Consider the following 18,878-nt stretch of genomic DNA (forward strand, 5'->3'; position numbering starts at 1 on the left):
TAATATTCTGTGTATTTATTTTGATACTATTTTACATTATTCTATTTGTGTTTTGTATATATTTTTTTTATACATATTTACATTATTTAATGTGTATTTTCTATATATATTTCATACAAATTTTCGTTATTTTAAGTGTATTTGTTTATATATTTTATTCAAATTTACATTATTTTATGTGTATTTTGTATATGTATTTCAATAGAAATTTACCTAATTTCATGTGTATTTTGTATATATATTTTATACAAATTTAAATATTTTTGTGTATTTTGTATAGAGTTTTATACAAATTTAAAATATTTTATGTGTATTTTGTATATCTATTTTCATACAAATACAAATTCTTTTATTGATATTTTGTTTATTTATTTTGACGGAATTTACATTATTTAATGTGTATTGTGTATATATATTTTTATACGTATTTACGTCATTTCATGTGTATTTTGTATATATATTTCTATAGAAATATACGTTATTTTATGTGTATTCGTATATAGATTTTGAAACAAATATACATTGTTTTATGTGCATTTTGCATTTTTTTTAATACAAATTTACCTTATTGTACGTGCATTTTGTATATTAATTTTAATACAAATTTAATTATTCTATGTGTATTTTTGTATATGTATTTTTATAAAAATATGCTTTATTTTATGGGTATTTTGCATCTTTATTTTCATACAAAATTACATTATTTTATTGATATTCTGTGTATTTATTTTGATACGATTTTACATTATTCTATGTATATTTTGTATATCTATTTTATACCAATGTACGTATTTTATGTGAATTTGTTTTCATTTCATACAAATTTACATTATTTTATGTATATTTTGTACATATATTTAAATACAAATTTAACTAATTATATGTGTATTTTTTATGTCTATTTTCATACAAATTTAAATTAATTTTGTATATTTTTGTATATATTTTCATTCAAATTTTCGTAATTTTATGTGTATTTTGTATATTTATTTTCCTACAAATATACGTTCTTTTATTTATTTATTTATTTTGATACGAATTTTCATTTTTTTAGGTGTATTTGATATATATATATTTTTATACTTATTTACATAATCTTATATGTATTTTGAATATATATTTTCATAGAAATTTACTCTATATGTATATGTATGGAAAATACACATGAAATAATCTAAATTCGTATCGAAATAAATGAACAAAATATTGATAAAATAATGTAATTTTGAATGAAAATATATAGAATACATAAAATAACGTAAATACAAATAAATATATACACATAAAATGATTTGAATTTGAATGAAAATAGATATAAAAATAAACTTAAAATAAGGCAAATTTATAATGAAATATATACACAAAATACACATAAAATAATGTAGATTTGTTTCAAAATATATATACGAATACACATAAAATAACGTAGCTTTCTATAAATATATATACAAAATATACATGAAATGTTGTAAATACGTATAAAATATATATACTAAATACACATTAAATAATGTAAATTCGTGTCAAAATAAATAATTAAAATATCAATAAAAGAATGTGTATTTGTGAAATAACATATACAAAATACACATAAAATAACGTAAATTGTATAAAACTATATATAAAATACACAAAAATAAGTTAAATTTGTATGAAAATACATATACAAAATACATAAAATAATGTAAATTTGAATGAAAATATATAAACAAATACTTAAATTAACATAAATTTGTAAAAAATATATATAAAAAATACTCATTAAATAAACAAAATACCAATAAAAGAATGTGTATTTGGATAAATATAAATATACAAAATACACATACAAAATAAACATAAAATAAGGTAGATTTGTAATAAAATATATGTACAAAATACACATACAATAATGTAAATTTATATGAAAATATATATACAAACACACATAAAATACCATGAATTTGTATAAAAAATTATATTAAAAATAAATATTAAATAATGTAAGAGCGTATAAAAATATATATACAAAGTACATATAAAATAAAAATTAAGATGCAAAATACCTATAAAATAACGCTTTTTTTTTAAATTATTGATACCAAAATACACATAAAATATTTGAACTTGTATTAAAATAAATATACAAAAGCACATACAATAAGATAAATTTGTATTGAAATAGATATGGAAAATACATATAAAATAATGTAAATTTGTTTCAAAATATATATACGAATACACATAAAATAACGTAGATTTCTATAAAAATACATATACAAAATACACATAAAATTAAGTAAATACGTATAAAAAAATGTATACAAAATACACATAAAATAATGTAAATTCGTATAAATGTAAATAAACAATATACCAATAAAAGAATGTGTATTTGTATAAATATAAATATACAAAATGCACATAAAATAACGTAAATTTATATAAAATATATACATAAAATAACGCAAATTTCTATAAAAATATATGTACAAAAATGAACATTAGAAAATTGCATATATATATACAAAACACACATTAGATAATGTAAATGAGTATAAAAATATGTATACAAAATACCTATGAAATAATCTAAATTCGTATCGAATTAAATTAAGAAACCCCAATAAAATAATGTAATTTTGGATGAAAATATATATACAAAATACACATAAAATAACCTAAATACAAATACAAATATACACATAAAATAATTTAAAATTGAATGAAATAAATATACAAAATAAACATAAAATATGGTAAATTTGTAATGAAATATGAAAAAATACACATAAAATAATATAAATTTGTATGAAAATATATATACAAATACATATTAAATAACATGAATTTGTATAAAATTTGTATCAAAATATATACTTATACACACAGTAAAATAACGTAATTTTTTTATGAAAATGTATATACAAAATACACATAAAATAATTTAAATACGTAGAAAAATATATATCCAAAAAAAACATAAAATAGTGTAAATATGTATGAAAATATATAAACAAATACACATAAAATAATGTAAATTTGGATAAAAAATATATACAAAATTACCATTAAATAATGTAAATATATATATAAAAAAATATATACAAAAAACACATAGAATAATGTTAAATCGTATCAAAATAAATAAAGAGAATATCAATAAAATAATGTAAATTTGTATGAAAATAAAGATGCAAAATATCCATATAATAACGCATATTTGCGAAAAAATATATATACAAAAATACATATAAAATAATTAAATTTGTATTGAAATAAATATACAAAATGCACGTAAAATTAAGTAAATTTGTATTGAAATAGATATGCAAAATACACATTAATAATGTAGATTTGTATCAAAATATATATACGAATACTCATAAAATAGAGTAAATTTCTATGAAAATATACATACAAAATAGATATACAAAATACACTAGTTAACTAACTAGTTAAATTTGTATTTAAATACATGTACAAAAAACACATAAAATAATGTAGATTTGTATGAAATGAAAACAAATACATTTTATATAAAATATATATACAAAATACACATAGAATAATGTAAAATCATATCAAAATAAATACACAGAATATCAATAAGATAATGTAAATTTGTATGAAAATAAAGATGCAAAATACCCATAAAATAAAAGCATATTTTTATAAAATACATATACAAAAATACACATAGATTAAACAAATTTGTATTAAAATTAATATACAAAATGCACATACAATAAGGTAAATTTGTATTAAAAAAATATGCAAAATACGCATAAAACAATGTAAATTTGTTTCAAAATATATATACGAATACACATAAAATAACGCAGATTTCTATAGAAATATATATACAAAATACACTTGAAATAATGTAAATACGTATACAAATATATATACAAAATACACATTAAATAATGTTAATTCGTGTCAAAATAAATAAACAAAATATCATGAAAAGAATGTGTATTTGTATGAAAATAGATATACAAAATACACATAAAATAACCTAAATTTGTATAAAACTATATACAAAATACACAAAATAATTTAAACTTGTATGAAAATAAATATACTAAAACACATATAAAATTAGGTAAATTTGTATTGAAATACATATACAAAATACACATAAAATAATGTAAATTTGAATGAAAATATATAAACATATAGACTTAAAATAACGTAAATTTGTATCAAATATATATACAAAAAACACATTAAATAATGTAAATATGTATAAAAAAATATATACAAAACACAAATAAAATAATGTAAAATCGTATCAAAATAAATACAGAAAATATTAATAAAATAATGTAAATTTTTATGGAAATTAAGATGCAAAATACCCATAAAATAATGCATTTTTATAAAATATATATACGAAAAACATATAATATTTGATTTTGTATTAAAATAAATAGATATACAAAATACTCATAAAATAAGCTAAATTTGATTGAAATATATATACAAAATACATAAAATAATGTAAACTTGTATCAAAATACTTATACAAATACACAGATAATAACGTAAATTTGTATAAAAATATATAAACAAAATACACATTAAATAATGTAAATACGTATAAAAAATGTACAAAATACACAAATAATCATGTAATTCGTATCAAAATAAATAGACAAAATACCAATAAAATAATGTAAATTTCTATGAGAAAACATATACAAAATACACATAAACAACGCAAAGATCAATAAAAATATATATAATATAATATATTTTTATACATATTTAAAATATTTAATGTATATTTTGTATATATATTTATCAAATTTACGTGATTTTATATGTATTGTTATATATTTTCATACAAATTTACATTATTTTATATGAGTTTTGTATATATATATTTCAATACAAATTTGCCTAACTTTATGTGTATTTGCATATCTATTTTCAAACAAATTTAAATTATTTTTGTGTATTTTGTATATATTTTATACAAATTCTAGTTATTTTATTTGTTTTTGTATATATATTTTCCTAATATACATTCTTTTATTGGAATTTTGTGTATTTAATTTTACAATTTACATTATTTTATGTGTATTTTTATATATATTTTTCTACGTATTTAAACTATTTTATGTGTATTTTATATATACATTTTCATAAAAATTTACGTTATTTTATTGTGTGTATTCGTATATATTTTGAAACATTTTATACAAATTCATGTTATTTTATGTGTATTTGTATATATATTTTCATACAAATTTATATTATTTTATGTGTATTCTTACATATATTTTATTACAAATTTACCTTATTTTATGTTTATTTTGTATATTTATTTCATTTAATTTTAAATTATTTAATGTGTATATTTGTATTTGTATTTAGGTTATTTTATGTGTTTTCTATATATATTTTCATCAAAAATTACATTATTTTATTGTTATTTTCTTAATTTAACTCGATACGAGTTTAGATTATTTCATAGGTATTTTGTATACATATTTTTATACTCATTTACATTATCTAATGTGTGTTTTGTATATATTTTTTCATGCAAACTAATTTTATGTGCATTTTTGTACATATATTTTTATAGAAACTTAAAACGTTATTTTATGTGTATTTTGTATATGTTTTCTCATACAAATTTACATTATTGAATTAGTTTTTTGTTTATTTATTTTGATACGAATGACTTGATTATTGGTGTATTTTGTAAATATTTTTTTATACGTATTTATATTACTTAATGTGTATTTTGTTTATATATTTTTTTTACAAATTTACGTTATTATATGTGTATTTGTTAAAAATATTTTGAAACGAATTTACTTTATTTTATGTATTTTGTATATATATTTCAATTCAAATTTAGCTTATTTTGTGTGTATTTTGTATATCTATTTTCATGCAAATTTAATTACTTCTGTGTATTTTTGTATATAGTTTTATACAAATTTACGTTATTTTATGTGCATTTTGTATATTTATATTTATACAAATACATTCTCTTATTAGTATTTTGTTTATTTATATTTATACAATTTACATTATTTTATGTGTATTTTGTATACATTTTGATTCGTATTTACTTGATTTTATTTGTATTTTGTATATATATATTTATAGAAATCTACGTTATTTTATGTGTATTCGTATATATATTTTAAACAAATTTACATTGTTTTATATGTTTTTTGCATATCTATTTCAATACAAATTTACCTTATTGTATGTGCATTTTGTATATTTATTTTAATACAAATTCAAATATTTTGTGTATTTTGGTATACATAATTTTATAAAAAATGCGTTATTTTATAGGTATTTTGCATCTTAGTTTTCATTCAAATGTACATTATTTTATTAATATTCTGTGTATATATTTTGATACGATTTTATATTATACTATTTGTGTTTTGTATATATTTTTTTATTCATATTTTCATTATTTAATGTGTATTTTTTATATATATTTTATACAAATTAACGTCATTTTAAGTGTATTTGTTTATATAATTTCATTCAAATTTACATTATTTTAAGTGTATTTTGTATATGTATTTCAATACAAATTTACCTAATTTTATGTGTATTTTGTATATTTATTTTCATACAAATTTAAATTATTTTTGTGTTTTTTTGTATATACATATAGAGTAAATTTCTTTGAAAATATATATTCAAAATACATATAAAATTATGTAAATAAGTATAAAAATATATATATCAAATACACCTAAAAAATGAAAATTCGTATCAAAATAAATAAACAAAATTCCGATAAAAGAACGTATATTTGTAGGAAAATAAATATACAAAATACACATAAAATTACGAAAATTTGAATAAAAATATATACAAAATCAATTTGTATGAAAATAGATATACAAAATACACATATAATTAGTTAAATTTGTATTTAAATATAAGTACAATATACACATAAAATATTGTAAATTTGTATGAAATGGAAACAAATTCACATAAAATAAAGTACATTTGTATAAAATAGATCTACAAAATATGCATAGAATAATGTAAAATCGTATCAAAATAAATACACAGAATATCAATAAAATAATGTAATTTTGTATGAAAATAAAGATGCAAAATACCCATAAAATAAACCATATTTTTTTAAAAATACATATACAAGAATACACATAGAATAACTAAATTTGTATTAAAATTAATATACAAAATGCACGTACAATAAGGGAAATTTGTATTGAAAAAATACACAAAATGCACATAAAACAATGTATATTTGTTTCAAAATATATATACGAATACACACAAAATAACGAATATTTCTATAGAAATATATATACAAAATACACATGAAATGACGTAAATACGTATAAAAATATATATATACACAATACACATTAAATAATTTAAATTCGCCTGAAAATAAATAAACAAAATATCAATAAAAGAATGTGTATTTGTATGAAAATAGATATACAAAATACACATTAAATATTGTAAATTTGTATAAAACTCTATTAAAAAAGTACACAAAAATAATTTAAATTTGTATAAAAATATTTATACAAAATACACATAAAACTAGTTAAATTTCTATTGAAATACATATACAAAATACACATAAAATAATGTAAATTTGAATGAAAATATATAAACAAATACACTTAAAATAACGTAAATTTGTATGAAATATATATAGAAAATACACATTAAATAATGTAAATATGTATAAAAAAATATATACAAAACACAAATAGAATAATGTAAAATAGTATCAAAATAAATACACAGAATATTAATAAAATAATGTAAATTTGTATGAAAATAAAGACGCAAAATACCCATAAAACTACGCATTTTTTAAGAAAATATTTATACCAAAATACACATAAAATATTTAAATTTGTTTTACAATAAATATACAAAATGCACATACAATAAGGTAAATTTGTATTGAAATAGATATGCAAAATACACATAAAACAATGTAAATTTGTTTCAAAATATATATACGAATACACATAAAATAACGTAGGTTTCTATAAAAATCTATATACAAAATACACATAAAATGAAGTAAATACGTATAAGAAAATGTATACAAAATACACATAAAATAATGTAAACTCGTATCAAAATAAATAAACTAAATGCCAATAAAAGAATGTTTACTTGTATAAATATAAATATACAAAACACACATAAAATAACGTAAAATTGTATAAAACTATATTAAATAAACAAAAATAATTAAATTTGTATGAAAATAGAAATACAAAAGACATAAAATAAGCTAAATTTGAATTGAAATAAATATAGAAAATACATAAAATAATGTAAATTTGTATCAAAATATATATTCAAATACACATATATTAAAATTAATATACAAAATGCGTATATAATAAGGTAAATTTGTATTGAAAAAATATGCAACATAACGTTTACTCATACAAATTTATATTATTTTATTGGTATTTTGTTTATTTATTTTGATACGAATTACATGATTATATGTGTATTTTGTACATATTTTTTTATACGTATTTACATTATTTAATGTGTATTTTGTTCATATATTTTCATACAAATTTACGTTATTATATGTGTATTTGTATAAATATTTTGATACAAATTTACTTTATTTCATGTATTTTGTATATATATTTCAATTCAAATTTAGCTTACTTTGTGTGTATTTTGTATATATTTTCATACAAATTTAATTACTTCTGTGTATTTTTGTATATAGTTTTATATAAATTTACGTTATTTTATGTGTATTTTGTATATTTATATTTATACAAATACACATTCTTTTATTGCTATTTTGTTTATTTATTTTGATAGAAGTTTACATTATTTTATGTGTATTTTTATACATTTTTATACGTATTTACTTCATTTATGTGTATTTTGTATATATATTTTTATAGAAATCTACGTTATTATATGTGTATTCGTATATATATTTTGAAACAAATTTACATTGTTTTATATGTATTTTGCATATCTATTTCAATACAAATTTACCTTATTGTATGTGTTTTTTGTATATTTATTTTAATACAAATTTAATTTTTTGATGTGTATTTTGGTATATATATTTTTATAAATAAAAATTGCGTTATTTTATGGGTATTTTGCTTTATTTTCATACAAATTTACATTATTTTATTAATATTCTGTGTATTTATTTTGATACGATTTTACATTATTCTATTTGTGTTTTGTACATATTTTTTTATACAAATTTACGTTATTTTAAATGTATTTGTTTATGTATTTTCATTCAAATTTACATTATTTTATGTGTATTTTGTGTATGTATTTCAATACAAATTTACCTAATTTTATGTGTATTTTGTATATTTATTTTCATACAAATTTAAAATATTTTTGTGTATTTTTGTATATAGTTTGATACAAATTTAGGTTATTTTATGTGTATTTTGTATATCTATTTTCATACAGATACACATTCTTTTATTGATATTTTGTTTTATTTATTTTGACGCGAATTTTATGTGAATTTGTTTTCATTTCATACAAATTTACATTATTTTATGTATTTGTACATGTATTTAAATACAAATTTAACTAATTATATGTGTATTTTGTATATCTATTTTCATACAAATTGAAATTTATTTTTTTGTTTTTTTGTATATATTTTTATTCAAATTTTCGTAATCATAAAAATATATATACCAAAATACACATAAAATATTTAAATTTGCATTGAAATAAATATACAAAATGCACATACAATAAGGTAAATTTGTATTGAAAGAGATATGCAAAAATACATATAAAAGAATGTAAATTTGTTTCAAAATATATATACGAATACAAATAAAAAAACGTAGATTTCTATAAAAATATATATACAAAATACACATAAAATTAAGTAAATACGTATAAAAAATGTATACAAAATACACATAAAATAATGTAAATTTGAATTAAAATAAATAAACAAAATACCAATAAAAGAATGTGTAATTGGATAAATATAAATATACAAAATACACATACAAAATAAACATAAAATAAGGTTAGATTTGTAAAAAAATATATGTACAAAATACACACAAAATAATGTAAATTTATATAAATGTATATATATATACAAATACACATAAAATACCATGAATTTGTATAAAAATATATATTCAAAATAAATATTAAATAATGTAAAAGCGTATAAAAATATATATACAAATACAGATACAAAAATACACATCGAATAATTAAATTTGTATTAAAATTAATATACAAAATGCGTATATAATAAGGTAAATTTGTATTGAAAAAATATGCAACATACACGTTTACTCATACAAATTTATATTATTTTATTGGTATTTTGTTTATTTATTTTGATACGAATTACATGATTATATGTATTTTGTACATATTTTTTATACGTATTTACATTATTTAATGTGTATTTTGTTTATATATTTTCATACAAATTTACGTTATTATATGTGTATTTGTATAAATATTTTGATACAAATTTACTTTATTTCATGTATTTTGTATATATATTTCAATTCAAATTTAGCTTATTTCGTGTATTTTGTATATATTTTCATACAAATTTAATTACTTCTGTGTATTTTGTATATAGTTTTATATAAATTTACGTTATTTTATGTATTTTGTAAATTTATATTCATACAACAAATTCTTTTATTAGTATTTTGTTTATTTATTTTGATACGAATTTACATTATTTTATGTGTATTTTGTATACATTTTTTATACGTATTTAGTTAATATTATGTGTATTTTGTATATATTTTTATAGAAATCTACGTTATTTTATGTGTATTCGTATATATATTTTGAAACAAATTTACATTGTTTTATATGTATTTTGCATATCTATTTCAATACAAATTTACCTTATTGTATGTGTTTTTTGTATATTTATTTTAATACAAATTTAATTTTTTGATGTGTATTTTGGTATATATATTTTTATAAATAAAAAAATGCATTATTTTATGGTTATTTTGCTTCTTTATTTTCAAACAAATTTACATTATTTTATTAATATTCTGTGTATTTATTTTGATACGATTTTACATTATTCTATTTGTGTTTTGTACATATTTTTTTATACAAATTTACGTTATTTTAAGTGTATTTGTTTTTGTATTTTCATTCAAATTTACATTATTTTATGTGTATTTTGTGTATGTATTTCAATACAAATTTACCTAATTTTATGTGTATTTTGTATATTTATTTCCATACAAATTTAAAATATTTTTGTGTATTTTTGTATATACTTTGATACAAATTTAGGTTATTTTATGTGTATTTTGTATATCTATTTTCATACAAATACACATTCTTTTATTGATATTTTGTTTATTTATTCTGACGCGAATTTACATTATTTAATGTGTATTTTGTATATATAATTTTATACGTATTTACATCATTTCATGTGTATTTTGTATAGTTTTAAACAAATTTATATTATTTAATGTGTATTTTGTATATATATATTTATACAAATACACATTCTTTTATTGGTATTTTGTTTATTTATTTTGATACTAATTTACATTATTTTATGTGTATTTTGTATACATTTTTTATACGTATTTACATAATTTTATGTATAATTTGAATATATATTTTAAAGAAATCTACCTTATTTCATGTGTATTCGTATATATATTTTGAAACAAATTTACATTGTTTATATGTATTTTGCATATCTATTTTTGTGTATGTATTTATTTTTGTTATACATAGAATAATGTAAAATCGTATCAAAATAAGTACACAGAATATCAATAAAATAATTTAAATTTGTATGAAAATAAAGATGCAAAATACCTATAAAATAAAGCATTTTTTTTTAAATACATATACAAAAATACACATAGAATAATTAAATATGTGTTAAAATTAATATACAAAATGCACATACAATATGAAAATAGATATACAAAATAAATATAAAATAACCTAAATTTGTATCAAACTATATTCTAAAATACACAAAAATATTTTAAATTTGTATGAAAATAAATATACAAAATACACATAAAATTAGGTAGATTTGTATTGAAATACATATACAAAATACACATAAAATAATATAAATTTGAATGAAAAGACATAGACAAATACACTTAAATTACGTAAATTTGTATAAAAAAATATATAAAACACAAATAGAATAATGTAAAATCGTATCAAAATAAATACACAGAATATTAATAAAATAATGTATATTTATATGAAAATAAAGAGGCAAAATACCCATAAAATAACGCATTTTTTTTTTATTTATAAAAATATATATACCAAAATACACACAAAAAAAATTGAATTAAAATAAATATATAAAAAACACATACAATAAGGTAAATTTGTATTGAAATAGATATGCAAAATATATATAAGACAATGTAAATTTGTTTCAAAATATATATACGAATACACATAAAATAACGTAGATTTCTATAAAAATATATATACAAAATACACATAAAATGAAGTAAATACGTATAAAAAAATGTATACAAAATAAACATAAAATAATGTCAACACGTATCAAAATAAATATAAAAAAAAACAATAAAAGACATTGTATTTGTAGACTAATAAAAATACAATAAAAACATAAAATAACGTAAATATATAAAACTATATACAAAAATACACAGAAGTATTTTAATTTGTATGAAAATAGATAAACAAAATAAGGTAAATTCGTTTCAAATTCAATAAACAAAATTCAGATAAAAGAAAGTATATTTGTAGAATAAATAAATATACAAAATACACATAAAATAACGAAAATTTGTTTGAAAATATATAAAAAAAAAAAAAAATATTTTCAATTTGTATGAAAATAAATATACAAAATACACATGTATTTTGTATATCTATTTTCACACAAATTTAATTACTTTTGTGTATTTTTGCATATAGTTTTATATAAATTTACGTTATTTTATTTGTATTTTGTATATTTATATTTATACAATACACATTCTTTTATTAGTATTTTGTTTATTTATTTTGATACGAGTTTACATTATTTTATGTATTTTTGTATACCTTTTTTATACGTATTTACTTCATTTTATGTGTATTTTGTATATTTATTTTCATAGAAATCTACGTTATTTTATGTGTATTCGTATATATATTTTGAAAAAAATTTACATGGTTTTATATGTATTTTGCGTATCTATTTCAATACAAATTTACCTTATTGTATGTGCATTTTGTATATTTATTTTAATACAAATTCAAATATTTTATGTGTGTCTTGGTATAAATATTTTTAGAAAAAATGCGTTTTTTTTATGGATATTTTGCATCTTAATTTTCATACAAATTTACATTATTTTATTAATATTCTGTGTATTTACTTTGATACGATTTTATATTATTATATTTGTGTTTTGTATATATTTTTTTATACATATTTACATTATTTAATGTGTATTTTTTATATATATTTTATACAAATTTACGTTATTTTAAGTGTATTTGTTTATATATTTATAAATTTGTATTGAAATACATACACAAAATACACATAAAATAAAGTAAATTTGAATGAAAATACATAAACAAATACACTTAAAAAAACGTAAATTTGTATGAAAAAAATATGTACAAAACACAAATAGAATAATGTAAAATCGTATCAAAATAAATACACAGAATATTAATAAAATAATGTAAATTTGTATGAAAATAAAGAAGCAAAATACCCATAAAATAACGCATTTTTTTTTATTTATAAAAATATATATACCAAAATACACATCAAAAAATTAAATTTGTATTAAAATAAAATTTACAAAAAACACATACAATAAGGTAAATTTGTATTGAAATAGATATGCAAAATACATATAAAACAATGCAAATTTGTTTCAAAATATATATACGAATACACATAAAATAAAGTAGATTTCTATAAAAATATATATACAAAATACACATAAAATGAGGTAAATACGTATAAAAAAATGTATACAAAATACACATAAAATAATGTAAATTCGTATCAAAATAAATATACAAAATACCAATAAAAGAATGTGTATTTGTATAAATATATATATACAAAATACACATAAAATAACGTAAATTTATATAAAACTATATACAAAATACACAAGTATTTTAATTTGTATGAAAATAGATATACAAAATAAGGTAAATTGTTTTCAATTCAATAAACAAAATTCAGATAAAAGAAAGTATATTTGTAGAATAAATAAATATACAAAATACACATAAAATAACGAAAATTTGTTTGAAAATATATAAAAAAATAAACAAAAATAATTTCAATTTGTATGAAAATAAATATACAAAATACACATGTATTTTGTATATCTATTCTCACAAAAATTTAATTACTTTTGTGTATTTTTGCATATATTTTTATATAAATTTACGTTATTTTATTATATTTATATTTATATTTATACAATACACATTCTTTTATTAGTATTTATTTATTTATGTTGATACGAGTTTACATTATTTTATGTGTATTTTGTATACCTTTTTTATACGTATTTACTTCATTTTATGTATTTTGTATATTTATTTTCATAGAAATCTACGTTATTTTATGTGTATTCGTATATATATTTTGAAAAAAATTTACATTGTTTTATATGTATTTTGCATATCTATTTCCATACAAATCTACCTTATTGTTTATGCATTTTGTATATTTATTTTAATACAAATTCAAATATTTTATGTGTGTCTTGGTATAAATATTTTTAAAAAAATGCGTTATTTTATGGGTATTTTGCATCTTAATTTTCATACAAATTTACATTATTTTATTAATATTCTATGTATTTATTTTGATACGATTTTATATTATTCTATTTGTGTTTTGTATATATTTTTTTTATACATATTTACATTATTTAATGTGTATTTTTTATATATTTTATACAAATTTACGTTATTTTAAGTGTATTTGTTTATATATTTTCATTCAAATTTACATTATTTTATGTGTATTTTGTAAATGTATTTCAATACAAATTTACCTAATTTTATGTGTATTTTGTATATTTATTTTCATACAAATTAAAATTATTTTTGTGTATTTTTGTATATAGTTTTATACAAATTTAGGTGATTTTATGTGTATATTGTATATCTATTTTCATACAAATACACATTCTTTTATTGATATTTTGTTTATTTATTTTGACACGAATTTACATTATTTAATGTGTATTATATATATATATATATATATATATATATATATATATATATATATATATATATATATATATATATATATATATATATATATATATATATATATATATATATATATATATATATATATATATATATATATATATATATATATATATATATATATATATATATATTTCTATAGAAATCTACGTTGATTTATGAGTATTCGTATATAGATTTTGAAATAAATTTACACTGTTTTATGTGTATTTTGCATATTTTTTCGATACAAATTTACCTTATTGTATATGCATTTTGTATATTAATTTTAATACAAATTTAATTATGCTATGTGTATTTTTGTATATGTATTTTTATAAAAATATGCTTTATTTTATGGGTATTTTGCATTCTTATTTTCATACAAATTTACATTATTTTATTTATATTATGTTTATTTTTTTTTAAACATTTTTACATTATTCTATGTGTATTTTGAATATCTATTTTAATACGTATTTACTTAATTTATGTATTTTATATATATTTTATAGAAATCTACGTTATTTTATGTGTATTCGTATATATTTTGAAACAAATTTACATTGTTTTATATGTATTTTTGCATATCTCTTTCAATACAAGTTTACCTTATTGTATGTGCATTTTGTATATTTACTTCAATACAAATTTAAATATTTTATGTGTATTTTGGTATATATATTTTTATAAGAAATGCGCTATTTGATGGGAATTTTGCATCTTTATTTTCATACAAATTTACATTATTTTATTAATATTCGGTGTATTTATTTTGATACGATTTCACATTATTCTATTTGTTTTTTGTAAATATATTTTTTATACATATTTACATTATTTAATGTGTATGTTGCATATATATTTCATACAAATTTATTATCTATTATTTATTTTCATACAAATACACATTCTTTTCATGATATTTTGTTTATTTATTTTGACATGAATTTAATTATATATGTATTTTGTATATATATTTTTATACGTATTTACATAATTTCATGTGTATTTTGTATATATATTTCTATAGAAATCTACGTTATTTTATGTGTATTCGTATATATATTTTGGAACAAATTTACTTTGTTTTATATGTATTTTTGAATATCTCATTCAATACATATTTACCTTACTGTATATGCATTTTGTATATTTATTTCAATACAAATTTAAATATTTTATGTGTATTTTGGTATATATATTTTTATAAAAGATGCGCTATTTTATGGGAATTTTGCATCTTTCTTTTCATACAAATTCTCATTATTTTATTGATATTCTGTGTATTTATATTGATAGGATTTTACATTATTCTATTTCTTTTTTGTAAATATTTTTTTATACACATTTACATTATTTAATGTGAATCTTGCATATATATTTTATACAAATTTACGTTATTTTAAGTGTATTTGTTTATATATTTTCATTCAAATTTACATTATTTTATGTGTTTTTTGTATATGTATTTCAATACAAATTTACCTAATTTTACGTGTATTTTGTATATTTCTTTTCATACAAATTTAAAAAAATTTTGTGTATATTTGTATATAGTTTTATACAAATTTAGTTTATTTTATGTACGCATTTACATTATTTAATGTGTGTTTTGTATATATATTTTTATGCAAATTTACTTTATTTTATGTGCATTTTTGTACATATATTTTTTTAGAAATTTGCGTTATTTTATGTGTATTTGTATATGTTATACAAATTTACATTATTTTATTGCTATTTTGTTTATTTATTTTGATACGAATGAAAATAGATATACAAAATATACATAAAATAAACTAAATTTCTATTAAAATATATAAAAAATACATAAAATAATGTAAATTTGTATCAAAATATTTTAACAGATGCGCATAAAATAACGTAAATTTGTTTTAAAATATACAAAATACACATTAAAAAATGTAAATATGTATAAAAAAATATATACAAAACACAAATAGAATAATGTAAAATCGTATTAAAATAAATACACAGAATATTAATAAAACAATGTAAATTTGTATGAAAATAAAGATGCAAAATACCCATTAAATAACGCATTTTTTAAAAAAATATATATACCAAAATACACATGAAAAAAATAATTTGTATTAAAATAAATATACAAAATACACATACAATAAGGTAAATCTGTATTGAAATAGATATGCAAAATACATATAAAACAATGTAAATTTACTTCAAAATATATATACGAATATACATAAATTAACGTAAATTTTTTATAAAAATATATATACAAAATACACATAAAATGATGTATATATTTATAAAAATATAAACAAAATACACATAAAATCATGTAAATTCGTATCAAAATAAATGAACAAAATACCAATAAAAGAATGTGTATTTGTATGAAAATAAATATAAAAAATACACATAAAATAACGTAAATTTTTATAAAACTATACAAAAATACACAGAAGTTATTAAATTCGTATGAAAATAGATATACAAAATACAGATAAAATAAGCTAAATTTGAATTGAAATGTATATAGAAAATACATAAAATAATGTAAATTTGTATCAAAATATTTATATAAATACATATAATAACGTAAATTTGTTTAAAAATATATAAACAAAATACACATTAAGTAATGTAAATACGTATAAAAAATATGTACAAAATACACATATAATCATGTAATTCGTATCAAACTAAATAAACAAAATATCAATAAAATAATGTAAATTTGTATGAGAAAACATATACAAATACATATAAAATAACGCTAATTTCCATAAAAATATATGTCCAAAAATGAACGTAAAATAAAGTAACTTTGGATAAAAATATATATACAAAACACACATTAAATAATGTAAATCCGTACTTAAAATAACCTAAATTTGTATAAAACTATATACAAAAATACACAAAAATAATTCAAATTTGTATGAACAGAAATATACAAAATACACATAAAATTAGGTTAATTTGTATTGAAATACATATACAAAATACATATAAAATAATGTAAATTTGAAAGAAAATATATAAACAAATACACATATAATAACGTAAATCAAAATACACATTAAATAATGTAAATATGTATAAAAAAATATATACAAAACACAAATAGAATAATGTAAAATCGAATCAAAATATATACATAGAATATTAATAAAATACAAAATGCACAAAAAATAATTTAAATACGTAGAAAAATATATATACAAAAAAACACATAAAATAATGTAAATTTGTATGAAAATATATAAACAAATACACATAAAATAATGTGAATTTGGATAAAATATATATACAAAATTAACATTAAATAATGTAAATATGTATAAAAAAAATATATACAAAATACACATAAAATAATGTTAAATCGTATCAAAATAAATAAAGAGAATATCAATAAAATAATGTAAATTTGTATGAAAATAAAGATGCAAAATATCCATATAATAACGCATATTTGCATAAAAATATATATACAAAAATACATATAAAATAGTTAAATTTGTATTAAAATAAATATACAAAATGCACGTAAAATAAAGTAAATTTGTATTGAAATAGATATGCAAAATACACATCAATAATGTAAATTTGTATCAAAAAATATATACGAATACTCATCA

The sequence above is a fragment of the Eriocheir sinensis genome, unplaced genomic scaffold (genome assembly GCF_024679095.1).
Source record: "Eriocheir sinensis breed Jianghai 21 unplaced genomic scaffold, ASM2467909v1 Scaffold90, whole genome shotgun sequence".
Lineage (NCBI taxonomy): Eukaryota > Metazoa > Arthropoda > Malacostraca > Decapoda > Varunidae > Eriocheir > Eriocheir sinensis.